Source organism: Scyliorhinus canicula, chromosome 3 (assembly GCF_902713615.1).
Source record: "Scyliorhinus canicula chromosome 3, sScyCan1.1, whole genome shotgun sequence".
In the NCBI taxonomy this organism is placed as follows: domain Eukaryota; kingdom Metazoa; phylum Chordata; class Chondrichthyes; order Carcharhiniformes; family Scyliorhinidae; genus Scyliorhinus; species Scyliorhinus canicula.
The window spans coordinates 40,262,996-40,279,128 of NC_052148.1; the positions used below are offsets into that span (position 1 = coordinate 40,262,996).

A 16,133-nucleotide genomic window follows, 5' to 3' on the forward strand; every position below is an offset into this window, starting at 1 on the left:
CTGTACCATTGCAGGTAACCTTTTAAAAGTGACACTTTGTGCACATATACAATAATGTAATAGCCATGTTACACTCGTAACCCAGAAGTCTGAACCAATAAATCACAGAATACAAATGCAAACCCTACCATGGCTGTTTGAGAATTTGCATTAAAAAAGCTGGGCAACACTAAAATTAACTACGAAGCTGTTGTATTTTCATAAAAATTGAAATGGTTCACTTGTGTCCTATTGGAAAGAAAACCTGCCAAGCTGGTATGGCCTCCTTGTACGTACACCAACATGGGCACCTCTTAACTACCCTCTGAAGTAACCTAGCAAGCCACTCTTGCCAAAGCAACACAGCACAGGAATACCAACCAGCCTTGCTAGCCACACCAAGAACAAATAGAAAATAACAAAGACAACTTCTCATTAAGTTATATTTGAATAGAACTAAGTTGAACAAAATAAAGTTTGGTTAACATCAGATAGGATCAAAACCATTGACAAATACCTGTTCAAGGGCAAGCAATAATAAGCAACATTGAATATTATTGCTTCCAAATCTCTCCTTGAAGTACTGTCAGATGAGAAGAAATCAATTAAAGAGTCAAGTGACAAACAGAATGACGTGAACTACCCTCATGTGCCTTGTAGCCCACAATTATGAGCACCCAACCAAATGAAAACTGTTCATGGAGCTACAATATTGACACTGCCACACATGAAAAAATGAAAACGAAAATGAAGGATTTAGGATATAGGCTCAAAAGCTACTTGATGCTGTAACAGCATAAACTGGTAAACTTCCAGAGGAAACTTTGACCTCGTATATGCCACTGCAGGAAAATTGTGTTTTTCATTCAATATAATCACCAACCTAACTGGGTTTTTTTGGGCAACTTTTAAGCACGCTTGCAACACCTTGATCAATGACCTGTGCCAAAAATCACTGTACCCAAGAAAGCTAAGCTCTGGCAAATGACCCATTTAGATGTAAACTGTAACTGCAGGATTATATGTAGAACAAGTAAAGAGGGAATCGAGCACATACCTCGACCACGTTGTGTTAACTATCTTTAATAAAATTAAGAAGCTCATCCTGGAGGCTTTTTCCTGCCTAGTTGATGAAATCTTTTCATTAAAAGTTTTGATCTCACGGAGCAGGATTCAGGGCAAACTATATCCAACAACCTGCTCTGAAAACTCTGCTGATATTCTGGACAGCTGTGAAAAATTCCAGCAGTCCAGACGACATTGTTTACAAAACGCCAGTTCTCCCCATCTCCTAATGTTGACGAATCCATTAAACAATTCCAGGATCCAGATCCGCGCCTTTGCCAAAAGTGAATAGTTCTTCCTTAGGCTATTACCTACTTCCATTGAAATCCATCCATTCATTTTTTAGCTTCGTTGTTTACAGACAAACAGACTAAAATAGGGACAGAAACATTATCTTAAGAATTAAAGTTCATTGGATTATTGCGCATGTTAAGAGGGAAACCTCAAATGTATTTTTCAGCCCAAGGTTATGAAAGATAACTGCTGTGTTAACATTTTCATGAAGGGCATTGCTGCTGAACTCAAGGTAAAGCTTTCAACTGCAAGTTTCAATTCTGATCAGCAGCACCAGGCTTTAACCCTAATCAACGAAACAGGAAACTGGTTTCCTTCCTGCAGTTTCATTCTACATGCCACTCAATATTGATCCTTCAGCAAAGCTGATACTAGCAAGAATTAAAGCCAGAGAAGTATTTCACTCGGCACACGACAGGCAAGAACCTTTCTGAACTGTCATGAAGCTAGATCTCACTTGCAACAGCCATTTGTGAGAAATAAATCACAGGATTAACCCACCAGGTCCAATCTTTTTTGTGGCCCTATCAAGAGTTCATCTCAACATTCACCAAGCTACTAACATTTTTATTTAATCCCCTATCATTGAATAACACCAAAGCCTTTGATGAATCCTGGCACTTCTAAACAAGTTATCACATGGCGTCGGGTCAAAGGCAAGGCTCATAGTTCTGTGCTACAGTGGATAATCAATAAATATTTCAGTGAGTTATTTCTCCATATCTAGGCAATCTACTCAATAGCCCTCAACTTCCAGTGATCTGGCATCACATGCAGTCAAATAGATTTGCCATCACAGGCTATCGAGGCTAACAGGGTAAACGCTCCTTATCTAAGTTACTGGAGGATTGCCAGTACTGCCTAGACACTGATTTTGCAATTTTAATGAGTACCTGTATAATGCTTCTGCACAATGTATGATTAGCTTCCCTATAGGCAAAAGCTCCGTCCAACACAGGACAGCCTCCCTCCCCACCCCCAAATCTCAGGAAACTGGATTCGTCTTAGACAGGCAAGCAAAATCAAAAACGTTGAGCTAACTGGTAAGAACAGCGGCACCAATAATTCCCAAAGTGAAGTACTGCATTTGCATGTCAGTAATTTCTCAGGTGCAAGTCAGAAACGCAGATTCAGTTTACAAATGGCCAGGCTCCGAGTTGCCCTAAAGTTTCTGTGGACTTCAAATTTCTACACAAGTCTCCATTCCTCATCCCAAATTTTCTTATCATCTCTGCTGAAAGTGAGGGAATTGCATAACTTGGGAAGTAGCCCGCTAAAGGCACGGCCTCTAATGGTGGGTGAAGTACACAAGAGAATTAAAAGTTGACGTACTCTGTTGATGGATATGTGAAGATAAGCAAATAGTAAGTTCCCCACTGACAAAGACCTGGCGGCAGTATAGCAAACAGACCAAGGGGGAAAGAGAAATGTAAAAGGGAAGAGGGAAATGGTGAGGAAAAACCAAGAGAAAAGGGATAGGAGAGGAAAATGAAAGAAAGCAGCAACAATAAGAGTGGGAGAAGGGAACAGGAAGGACGAGCTTGACTAAACCACCCACATCAATAACATGGCAATGAACTGGAGGCAAAGCCAGGAATCTTAGGTCATAGAATTTACAGTGCAGGAGGCCATTTAGCCCATCGAGTCTGCACCAGCCCTTGGAAAGAGCACCCCACTTTAGCCCATACCTCCACCCTAGCCCCGTAACCAATAATCCCACATAACATTTTGGATACTGAAGGGCAATTTAACATGGCCAATCCACCTAACGAAATGAAAATGAAATGAAAATCACTTGTCACAAGTAGGCTTCAAATGAAGTTACTGTGAAAAGCCCCCAGTCGCCACATTCCGGCACCTGTTCGGGGAGGCTAGTACAGGAATTGAACCGTGCTGCTAGCCTGCCTTGGTCTGCTTTAAAAGCCAGCTCTTTAGCCCTGTGCTAAACCAGCCCCAGGTAACCTGCACATCTTTGGATTGTGGAAGGAAACTGGAGCACTCAGAGGAAACCCACACAGACACAAGTGCAGACTCCGGACAGTCACCAGAGGCTGGAATTGAGCCCGGGTCCCCTAAAGCCATGAGACAGCATTGCTAGCCACTGTGCCACCATGCATTTGAGGTTTCCCTCTTAAAATACGCAATAATCCAATGAACCTTAATTTTTAAGATAACGTTTCTGTCCCAGTTTTAGTCTGTCTGTAAACAATGAAGCTAAAAAATGAATGGATGGATTTTAATGGAAGCAGATAATGGAGAGTAAAAAGCTGGCTGGTGACACAAGCTAAGCGAGTGGGGGAAATGGACACAGGAGGCCAATATGAGCGGGATTATCCACTTTGGATCAGAGAAAGAAAGGCAAATCAGAAAATTTTCCAAAAGTTGAGATTAGAAACTATGGAGGAGCAGAGAGATTTAGGGTCTGTGTATAAATCATTAAAAGCTTTAACCCAAGAGGACTTCCGGTGGCGGTCATGGAATGGTCACACATTTGACAACACACGCTCGAGGCTGTCTTTTCGGTCCTTTTGCCCGGCTGCCAGACAGATGTTTTGAAGGAAAAGGATGCAGGGGTAATGGAGGAAGACTATAATCCACCGGTGAATGGATTTGTGGACCAGAAGTGGGTTCAGATGAAAGGAGCTGCAAGAGGAAGAAACTCTGCGTGCGACACGGGAGAACGATGGCAGGAAGCAATGGGTCAGCCCCACCAGCTCAATGGTCGACAGGTGGATTTTCTGAACAAAAAGTTCAGTCAACAGAGGAAGGAGGCTCTGGAGGACCTGGCAAAGGTGGTAGACCCACTGAAAGCAGGGATCGACCGTGTGGAGCTCGGGCTGCAGACCTAGAGCCAGGCGATCCAGAAGGTAGAGGAGACAGTGGGGGAGCACGAGGAGCAGCTTACCTCATTGGCAGCCAAAATTGGGATGTTGAGGGATACCCAGAAACAGCTCAAGGAGAAAGTGGAGGACCTGGAGAACCACTCCTGGAGACAGAATTTGAGAATTGTGGCGTTGCCAGACAGCATTGAGGGAGCAGATGCGGGCTGTTATGGCCAAAATGCTGAAGATGATATTGGGGGAGCGGGCCTTTGACTAAACCTGGAGATTGATTGGGCGCATAGGGCACTGATGAGGAAGCCTTAAGCAAACGAGCCGCTGAGGGCGATGATGGTGAGGTCACATTGATTCCTGGATGAGGAGAAGATCTTGAGATGGGCCAGGCAGACGAGGAGATATACCTGGAAGGGTAGTGAGCTCCGGGTATACCAGGATCTGAGAGTGGAATTGGCCAAGAGAGCAGGATTCAACCGAGTTAAGACTGCCCACTTTAAGAAGGGCCGCGAGTATTATTGTGGAGCACCGGAGCAGGCAATGGAGTTTGAGAGACACAATGGAATGGCAGAAGGAGGGCATTGAACTTTGAAGGAGATGTGAGGGGACGGTGGTTCTCTCTGCCCCCTTGTTGGGGATTGTTTTTATTACTGTTGTTATTGCTCTGTTTCTTGTGGGGGGGGGGGGGGGGGGGTGGTCAGAGGAGGACATCTTTTCACTCGGGGGTTTTCTTCTATTTTGGTTCTTTGGTGGGATGCTAGAGCAACGAGCAAGGAGTGTGCCACTTTTTTCTTATTTTTATTTGCACCATGGAAGGGGGGGGGAAATCGGTGGGGGGTAGGATGTTTGGCAATGTGGGCAGGGGCTGTCAGGCTAGCTGGGTGACCTAGTTCACAGGGGCACAGTAGGGGGAGGGGGCTGAGCAGGTGATTAGAATGTTAGAAAGGGCTGGGATTGTTGTTTTGCTTAGGAGAGGGGGGTAACTGCTGACAGGGGTGGGGTTGTTGAAGCACGATAAGGAGGGTCGGTGACGGTGGGCATCCGAGGGCGGGCCTGGAGAGCTGTGAGACATGGGCCAGCCCAAGAGGGGCTACGGCTGACTGATCACAGAATGTGAGATGAGTGAATGGGCCTGTCAAGCGGCCGCGCGCATTCCTGCATTTGAGGAGCATAAAAGGTGGATGTGGCATTTTTACAGGAAACGCACCAGAAGATCGAGGATCAGACTAGGCTAAGGAAAGGTTGGGTAAACCAGGTATTCCACTCAGGATTAGACATGAAGACGTCTGGGGTGGTGGTGTTAATAAATAATCAGGTAGTGCTTGAGGTGGGGAATATAATAGCGGGTGGGAGAGGGAAGGTTTGTGATGGTGAGTGGGAAACTGGAAGGGATGTCAGTGGTCTTGGTGAATGCCTGTACCCCAAATTGGGATGATGTTGAATTCATGAGATGGGTGTTGGGAAAGATTCCAGACCTTGATTCACACCGGCTGATAATGGAGGGGGGGATTTTGATACGGTCATCGAGTCTAAATTGGGCTGGTCATGTCCGTGGTCAGGGAGGCGATCGGCGTGGGCAGGGGAGCTAGGGAGGGCGAATTGTGAAGAGGATGCAGGGATCCTCCAGCATGATCTGGACAGGTTGGGTGAGTGGGTAAATCAATGGCAGATGCAGTACTTTTGGATAAGTGTGAGGTTATTCACTTCGAAAGCAAAAACAGGAAGGCAGATTACTACCTCAATGGTTGAAAATTGGGAAAGGGGAGTGTGCAGCAGGACGTGGGTGTCCTTAAGCACCAGTCGCTGAAGGTAAGCCTGCAGGTGCAGCATGCGGTAAAGGCAGCTAATGGTTTGTTGGCCTTCATTGTGAGAGGTTTCCAGTATAGAAGCAGGGATGTGTTGCTGCAATTACACAGGGCCTTGGTGAGGCCACACCTGGAGTATTGTGTGCAGTTTTGGTCTCCTTCTCTGAGGAAGGATGTTCTTGCTCTCGAGGGAGTGCAGCGAAGATTTACCAGACTGATTCCAGGGATGGTGAGACTGTCATATGAGGAGAGATTGACGAGGTTAGGATTGTTCTCACTGGAGTTCAGAAGAATGAGGGGGGATCTCATAGAGACTTATAAAATTCTAACATGACTAGACAGGGTAGATGCAGGAAAGATGTGACCAATGATGAGTGTGTCCAGAACAGGGGTCACAGCCTGAGGATTCAGGTTAAATCATTTCAGACAAAGATGAGGAGACATTTCAGGTGAGCCTGTGAAATTCATTACCACAGGAAGTACTTGATGCTAAAACTTTGAATATATTCAAGATGAGGCTTATTTTGGACAGGTTGGGACTTCCCCAAATTGGAGAAGGACCTGGGAGCACCCATTGGACTGGTGGAGGTGACAGAGTGTACGGGGAGGGGGGGGGGGGGCAATGCAGGCAGGGAAGACCCCAGATGGAATTCTTAAGATGTTTTTGGGAGACCTGGTACCACTGTTGATAAGGACATTAATAAGGCGAGGAAGAAGGGAGGGAACATTTATCGACTTCAAGGCTAGTTACAAAGTCAGCAGGGGGGAGGGAGGTGGCTGATCCTGGGGTTAAAAAGGAGGCAGGGTGAATGGTGGGTAACGGCAGGGAGGGCGAGACGGTGGGGTGTTAGTTATTTATTTGTTATGCAAATTCCTGTTTGTTCTCTTTTTGGTTGTGGTTTTGTTTGATGTGTGTGAGAGATATATATATATATATATATATTTATTTATAAATGAATTAATAAAAACATTTTTTTTTAAAAAGCTTTAATGCAAAACAAAATCTTGCAAAAGCTAGCTTTGAAAGTCAAAAATCAGCTCACCACAAGTGTTGATTTCAAGATGGCTTTCCCACTTGCGTTTCCTGAATGTTGCTATTTTGCAGCAACACAGAATTTGGCAAAAAAGCATTTCATACAATTTCAGTTTAAATAGCTGTGCGCCTGACACTTTCAAACATTAAGCAATGCATTAGTGCAAAGAAAAAATAAATGCTCCAGAGCTACAAAAACAGATTGCAATTTGACCAAAGAACAATGGTTATCTTCCGGCCTATAAATAATTTCCACATCATCCCAGCACAGAGGTGGATTTCGCTCTGACTGGAGACTGACTGATCAACATGAACTTTTGATTTAATTACATCTCTGTCCGGAGGAACCTATTCAGAAAATAACACAGGCAAGAGATAACATTCAAAGTTTATTCTTGGCTTGGCAAGGTTGGAGGGGTGGATGATGTAAACCATATCGTATAGCTGAATGACCAGGTAGAGGTGGCAGATTCCTAACCTTAAAAGGTGTGTGAATTAGTTGTTTAAAAAAAAACCAGCATTTTTAATTATGTTTTTATCTTTCCTAAATTCGTGACACAAAGTTATCTCCTGGCATTTGGAAAGGACATTTGCATGTTATTGCCCCTCACTGTGGCCATCCACTACAATAACTATCAAACAAGTCATTGGCCAGATTTATAGCCCTCAACTTAATGCCCTGAATGAAAGGAGAATTAATCACTCTGGTCACCCAGGAGTAGTAATCACGACTCTGAAAATTATCCACTCTCCTTCTTCCCCCCCCCCCCCCCCCTCCTTCTTCCCCCCCTTCCTCCTTCTTTTCCCCCCCTTCCTCCTTCTTTCCCCCCCCTTCCTTCTTTCCCCCCCCTTCCTTCTTTCCCCCCCTTCCTTCTTTCCCCCCCCTTCCTTCTTTCCCCCCCCTTCCTTCTTTTCCCCCCCTTCCTTCTTCTCCCCCCCTTCTTCCACCCCACCCCCCACCTAGGCTGAGAAATGAGTCTTCAAATGAGTGAAAATATTTCTAAAATTTGGGAAAAAATAACAGCATGTTCCACGTCCAGTTTGAAATTACTAGCTGTTAAAACTTGAACACAATTCAGTGCCCATTGTCTGTGGAAGCTATTCCCGAGTTAACAAAATGAAAGCTGTTGATTTCTTCACATGCTGCTCACCAAGATAGTCTCGTCATCCCATGGTGGTGTGCAGTCCACTAAATGAAGCAATGCGTCACCATGTGAGTCACCATCATTCTGACCGCCAATTCAACCATTTTAGGCAAATGTTTGACCATGCTGAGGGACCATTCATTCCACACAGGTGAAGAGAATTACTAGCAGAGCACATGTCAACCGTTCCCCTTTAATTGGTGTGTGGGGCAGCATTCACTCACATTTCATACACGGTTATCTGAAATTATCTGAAAGGAATCTGTGGTTCTGCTTTGGTCTTTTATGATTTTAGAAAAAGAGGGAGGACAAGAAAGCTCAAGGGTATGTGTGTTAATTGCAGCAACACAATGCTCATATTTTTCTTCCAGTCTCAACTGCATCCTACTGAAAAAGGGTGCACCGGTACTTGCCCCAGTTTTTACATAAGTGGACAAAATAAATCTTAGATTAGTGCTGAAACTTCAACAGCTGCCTTTATTTCCTCTTTGCAAATCACTTAAATGCCCATATCTTGATTACATTTTGAATGGTACACGAATTTCAAGGAAGGCCCGTTTAAAAATAAAAACATGCAATGTATCACAGTTTGCCAGGTTACTTTTTAAAAAAACTGTGGTTTGCAGCTTTGTTACTGACTATCTTTGAGAGTGCAATAGCAGGGGCTAACAGTGGGAAGGTGCTTAAGGAGCAGCATGGAAGCAGCGCTGCACAGGAATAAATACAGCACAAGATACACCAGTCAGGATCACTTGTTTTCTGTTGAAGCTGATGCTACTCGGACAATGCAGTTTCCACTGACTTAATGACGGAGGCAAGATAAATTGCAACGCCTTTCACATGCTCAGTTAGCAAAGCTCTACCCTGTTACATACATTGGAGGGCCAAAGTGGAGTGTTTAGTTTGCTGTTTTGAGGGTCAGCACCCACACCACAGCCAAATATTTCCAGCTCTATACTCAAGTCTGTCAGATGAAGTCACCAATTTGACTGACCTAGATCACATCCAGTTAAACATTCCTTACAATGGTATTAAAAATTCTACATGCACCGGCACTGCAAAACCTCAATAAGAGTAGTCAAACTCGTCGTGGGTCACTTTTGAATTGCTACCATAAAAGCCTGCATGCCCAGTGTAAATGAACTTGCCAATAAACCTGCATACATCTCAAGCTAATTCTAAATGAACTTGGATAAATGTCAAATGTAACCAGAGCATTGCTGAAAGCAGTACTTTACAGACATCCAGATCAAACTGGAGAAGCAACAGAATACAAAAATACAAGTAGTTAAAAAACAAAGCTTCCACAGGGGGGAAATAGCCCAAAAAGCCTGTAACTTGGACATGCCAGTGCCAAAGCAATGTAAACCACTTACAGCTTTCCTAGATTTAATCAGATGTCTTGTGATTAACTATGATCTAATTAAATGGTAGAGCAGGCTCCATCTGGTTGGCCTACTCCTGCTCCTATGTCATAACTAACTGTGAGAGTGCCTGCACATAAGCAGAAAATGCACAGAGGCTTACATTCAAGGTTGTTTTTATTTTGAAATAAACATTTTCTGGAGTTCAAATACCATCTGTAAAATGTCTTAACATTAGCATCGACCCAATAATGGCAAAAAAACCTACCCTTTAAGTAAAATCCATTTGATTTAGGAAACATTCTCAAACACAAATTATTTGACCATGAATATTTCTAGAGCGTTTTCACCTTTTAAGAATCAACACCAGTGCTCTAAATTTAAGGAGTTATTACTCACCCGGCCTCCCATTCCAATAGAAGTATTGCAGCAGAACAACTTTACACTATGTACTAGAGGTTATTACAGTCATTACTCCTTTTTGAATGGATGACTGAAGCTTATAATTCAGCCCTTCAGCATGACCCGAACAGTGATCTCAAACCAGCAGAACCCAATGCAATTTCCTTTAGTTGCTAAGTGATCAAGACATACACCCTCAAACATTTACTTTTTATTTAAAAGATTAGGAGTTGTCAATCCTGCTGGAACTTTCTTCCAATCATGGGTAAAGAAATATAACATTCCCACACTAGAACAAATTAATACTCATGGATGATAGGCAAGTGTTGGTGGAGCAAAAAATCCAGAGTTCATTTTTTGGCCTAAATTGTGCAATGCCTGCGAAAGCTAAACAACTGTAGGTTATTCATAACAGACTGTGCACTTCTGGTTCATGCAAAGGTTATGACAAACTGTACTACCATTCACTACAGAACTCATGGTGGAAGGATAAAGGAATCCAGAAGTATTTCCTGCAAGCAGAGGACCCACCATCCATGGTTACCTAAAAAAGTCTAAAAGTCAGCACTAAACTCAAGAAAAAGTATATAATTGAGCAAAGATGGGTGGGCAAGTCAGAATATTTTTTAAAAGCAAAGAATGACTGAAAGATTAATAAAGGAAGGGAAATAAGAGTACGAGAGAAAGCTGGCTAGAAATATATAGACAGACAGGAAAAGTTTCTATCAATATTTTTAATAGAAACACATTAACGAAGCGAGCATTGGTCCAAGAGAAAGTGGGGGGAATTAATAATGGAAAATAAGGAGATGACAGATAAATTGAACAGATATTTTGCATCAGTCTTCACTTCGAGAGGATACAAGCAACAATCCAGTAAAAACTGTAAATCAGGAATTGAAAGGGGGGCGGGGGAGAGAGTCGCAAGAAAATTACAATCACAAGACACGTGGTATTGAGCAAACTGAGTTGCAGGTTAACAGGTTCCTGGATCCTAGTGGGCAGCATAGTAGCATAGCACTGCTGCCTCTCAGCACCAGGGACCTGGGTTCAACTCCGGCCTTTGGTGAGTGTGGAGTGTGGAGTTTGCACATTTGCAAACGTCTGTGTGGGTTTCCTCTGGGTGCTCTGGTTTCCTCCCACTGTCCAAAGATCTGCAGGCTAGGTAGATTGGCCATGATCGATGCACCGGGTTACAGGCATAGGGTCTAGGTAGAGTGCTCTTTCAGAGGGTAGTTGTAGACTTGATGGGCTTAATGGCCTCCTTCTGCTTTGTAGGAAACTAGGGACTTCATCATAACGTCTGAAAAGTAGCAAGTGAGATAGGTGATGTATTCACTTAAATGTTCCAAAATTCCCTCAATTTAGGGAAAGTTCCATTAGAATGGAAAATAGCAAATGTAACTCCAGTTAGTTTATCTGTCATAAGAAAAGTATTGTAAGCTATTAAATACATTACAGCAGAGCCCTTGCATAAATTCAGGGTAATCAGGCAGTCTTTTTTCCCCCAAAAGGGCCAATTTAGCATGGCCGATCCAGCTACCCTGCACATATTTGGGTTGTGGGGGTAAGACCCACGCAGACACGGGGAGAGTGTGTAAACTCCACACAGACAATGACCTGGAGCCGTGATCAAACCCGGATCCTCAGCACTGTGAGGCAACAGTGCTAACCATTGAGCCACCATGCATCAGGCAGTCAACATGGTTTTGAGGGAGAAATCATGTTTAACCAATTCATTGGACTTTCTTGAAGAAATAATAATGGATAACAGGGAACCAGTGGACATACTGTACTTATTTTCCATGATGCTTTTGATAAGATGTCACATCAAAGGCGTTTGCATAAAATAAAAGCTCTTGGTATTGGGGGTAGCGCATTGGCATGGATAGAAGATTGACCGGCTTACAAAAAGCAAAAGTCATGAGTGGGTCACTTTCTGTTTGGCAAGATCAAGGCCGGAGCCTCAACTTTACAATTTATATAAACTGACATGGATGAAGGGGCCAAAGGTATGCTTGCAAACTTTGTGTCATCAGCACTTTCAGCATAGATAGGAAAGTATGTTCTGAAGAGAACATAAGGAGGCTACAAAGGAATATAGGTAGGTTAAGTAAGTGGACCAAAATCTGGCAAACTGAGTATAGTGGAAAAATGTGAAATTGTCTAATTTGGCAGGAAGGTTAAAAAAAAAGTACCATCTAAATGGAAAGATTGCAGAGCTCGGAGATGCAGAGGGATCTGATGCATGAACCACAAAAGGTTAGTATATAGGCACTGCAGGTAATTATGAAAGCTAAAGGAATGGTATCGTGTTGCAAGGCAAATTAAACACAAAAGTAGGAGTTCACGCTTCAGTTGTACAAGGCATCAGGTGAGGTTACACCTGGAGTACTGTGCACAATATTGGTCTTCTTATTTACGGGAGGATGTAAATGAGGATGAAGTAGTTCAGAGAAGGTGTACTCGACTAATAAGTCAAAGGGGTGGGTTGTCTTATGAGAAAAGGCTGGACAGGTTGGACGTTTATCTGCTGGAATTTAGAAGAGCAAAAGATGATTTGATTAAATGCAAGCTCCTGAGGGGTCTTGACTAGGTGGACATGGGAAGGATATTTCCTTTGTAGGAATAATTAGATCGAGAGGTCACTGTTTAAAAATAAGTGCCCACCACTTAAGACTGATTTTTTTCCCGGTGAGTCTGAGTATTTGGAACTCTGCCTCAGAAAGCAGCGAAAGTGGAATCTTCGAATAATTTTAAGGCACAGCTAGATAGATTGCTGATAAGCAAGGTGAAAGGATGTTGGGGGTGGCAGGGGGAATGAGAGTTGATGCTACAATCAGACCATGATCTTATTGAATGGAAGAGCAAGCTCAAAGGGTCAAGTGGTCGACACCTGCTCCTAATTTGTATGCAAGTGATACACTTCTTTCTTGATATATGTTGAACGAATGTAAACAAGATGACAAAAAGGTGTACAAAAGAGGAAAAGATGAGAAGATTTTGGGTTAACAGATCAACCTGCAAACTGAGATGGGCACCATTAGGATATCCAAAACAAATTTATTTCCTTCAGTACACAGGAAAACGAAATCGCTTCTGGTAAAATTGATTTTCTAAATCTAAAAACTAAGTTTAGAATCAGATCCTGTGACTTTTTCTTTCTCAGTTTTTCTGAGGAAACCACGGCCTTGCAAACATTTCAATGGAAAATGGGAGATAAAACCAAGATTAATGGGATTACTAAACATAGCTGAGTTATAATAAAAAATGTATCAATTGTTGACTCCATATACATCTTTTCTGGTGCATATTAGATAGTGTCCATCATTCGTAACGTCCCTACTTCTGCTTTCATGACCACATCTAGATCAAGGGACTGATCATCAATGTTATTTCTTGTGGCACTATCCCTATGTTAAAGCTTACTGCAGACCTACTGTTACAGGATATGAAATCCATTTGCTCAGACTATTTCAACATCATTAAAAACAGATTTCCAATAGATATACAGCTCACCACATTATACTGGAAGTGAATTAAAATGACAACATGCTGCTCATGCATTTTCATTCAGAATGGGAGTCAGCTTATTTCCCTTAAATCCACCTTTACCAATGGAGTCTATTTTCTCAACAACACAATTTCTCAAATCTGCATACATCTCATGGAATCGCCCTGGAAGGAAATTTTACTGCCCACAATTAAAGTATTTCTTTAATCAAGCTAGATTAACTTTGCAAAAATCAGATTGTGGCTGCAGTTTAGCAAAGCTGATTTCCATCAGCACAAAAGATTGGCAGACTCTGAATTTCAGACTAACTCACTTCAATTCTTCAACAGCGAAATTCATTAAAAGGATTTGCCAAATGGGAAAACTCAAAAATGCAAAGCCATACATGGCCTCAATCGACGTTTTGAATCTACCTAATACTGAAGTCACATACCATTGAATGCAAATAAGTTCATAAATCATTGAATAGCTCTTTTAGGATTGACTGCTCATGATTTACATATGGGCGAACAACTGCAAAACCCTTCACATTCCCACTCAAAGAGACTTTGGTGGAATGCTGCTTGCCGTCTGTTCGTCACACTGCATTCTCAGTATATATCAGGAATCATAAGATCTTTCAATACAGCTCATATGAAAAAGACATCAAAACACATCCAATATTTCGACACTGTAGAAGTATAAAAAGCAATAATCTTTGGTTACAAAATTGCTTCAAAAACAATTCAGCTCCTGTTGCAAAATAGCAACAGCCATGGTATTAAAACAAGGATTCAGTGCAACACCACAATGACATCATTAAATGCTTTCGCAGAGAAAGGACACAAAGATGAACAGTGATCCAAGATGCATCTGATTATTTATTTGATGTTCACCCAGTGTGGACACATTTTCTTGCAACCAAAATTTTCATTTTATAGATACTAAAGCAAATATGCCAATTAAAGCCAGAAACTAACATGCACATATAAAACACACACAAGGGTCAAAAAAATTAATGGAAAAACCATTCAGCTTACTTCTTTTTTTAAATGTTGAACAGTCCTGGGTAAATATAAACATTGGCTATTAATCAAAGTACTTTTTTCTTTCAAATTAATGATAGAGACTAATCAAAAATTGAATTCATATTCCTGCTGTATTCATTTCCCAAATGTAACCAGCCAATCCATAAAAAGGAGAATTTGTTTTTTTTCACAAAAAAATTGCTTTCCTTAAAAGGCACTCACCGTTATTTCCTACCGTGTCCATTAAAGCTGAACTTCCCTCTGAGAGGTGCTGAATAACAAGGTGCCACCCCCACCTCCCTCCTTTCTCTGGAGAGCCTCAAGCCCCCATCCACAACACACACACACAAGCCCAGGGAGCAAAACTCAACCTGACTCCCCAGCGCTTTAGACCCGCCCCCTCCTCTCCACAGCTGCGCGTCCTCGCCAAGTCCGATTGGCTCAGCGCAGCCGTCAATCAGGCGGCTCTTCTCCTCCCCTCCCAGTCACCTTCCAGAGAGAGCTCCCAGCACCCCGCCCCCCCACCTCCAGGCAGAACCAAGCGGAATGCCGGGAGATGGAGTTCCTCCCTCTTCCCACGCATCGCCTCGCCCGAATACAAAAACTACAACGCCCATAAGGCCGTGCGAGCTCCAGACTAGAGAGGCCCCAACAGTCGCTCTCCCCTTCCCTCCCGCAACAATAAAAACTCGTCCGTAAAAAACCTTCCTCTGAGCCGCTATATCCTCATTACTGCACCGGCCCTTTCATATACCTGGACATTCAACACATCTCTCCAACAAAATTACAGGACATCAAGCTCGCCTTCTAACAAAAATTCTTGCCCGGCTTTCCATTCCACCCACCCCTCTGTCTCGGAACACAGGCACATTGGTTTATGGTAAAGGTGAGCAACGTACGAGTATAGAACAGCAGCTCCCATTCACATTTGCACCTTTCTCCCAACCGCCAGGAGAACTGAGCCGCCGGCCCAGCGCGGCCACTTTTATAACTTCGGTACTTACCACTCACGCAGCGTCATGGGGGGGAAGAGACGGGGAGTCCGGAGTGAATAAACGCCGAGTGCGCGGCATCCTCGACGGCACGGCCTCGATTCTGAGGGAAACAATTCTTACACATGAAGTCCATCCTTGCTGCGGTGTTATTTGTTTTAAACGGCGCGGTGAGAAATCAACCCAATCCTCTATCCACCCCCCTCAAACTCCTGCCTGCCCGGGATGGTGCAGTCCCGGTCCGGGTCCCAGATTATCAACAATGGAACCTCGTGGGAGCTGCAGCCGCTCAATAACTCAGAGCGGATAAAACACAGAGCATTTCAAACAACCATCACTGCAATATTGCTCATCCCATTAACCTTCTGGATCCCAGGCTGCAAACCGCGTCTTAATGCAGAGTGCCCGGAAGCAGCGTGCTTTGAAATAGGCATTCCGTGTTCATATATTTAAGATACGTGTGTAAAATATAGAGATAGCACACACCAATTCGTGTGAATGAGGGACTTGCCACTTCTCGTATCATTCAATCGTACTCATGTTTTTTTTTGCCCCTGATAGTCAATCGAGCCTTTCTTGTCGAAATACATATGTATATATAAAGAACACGTTACAATGCACGCCTAGGCCGAGTGAGGAAGTTAAGATTGCTACTTTTAAATGATTGCATTCCATCCAGTGAGACCGAAGACTTGTTAC

At 43.1% G+C, this 16,133-nt stretch overlaps 1 protein-coding gene across 1 annotated transcript in view; it reads right to left on the bottom strand.

The window, feature by feature from the left end:
* Positions 1-14,843, bottom strand: part of LOC119963921 (protein FAM53A-like) — a 135,268-nt gene extending 120,425 nt beyond the window's left edge. The window contains 1 exon segment of the mRNA XM_038793340.1: positions 14,665-14,843. The gene's annotated coding sequence lies outside the window, so the exon portion shown is untranslated.
* Positions 14,844-16,133: the final 1,290 nt, after the last annotated feature.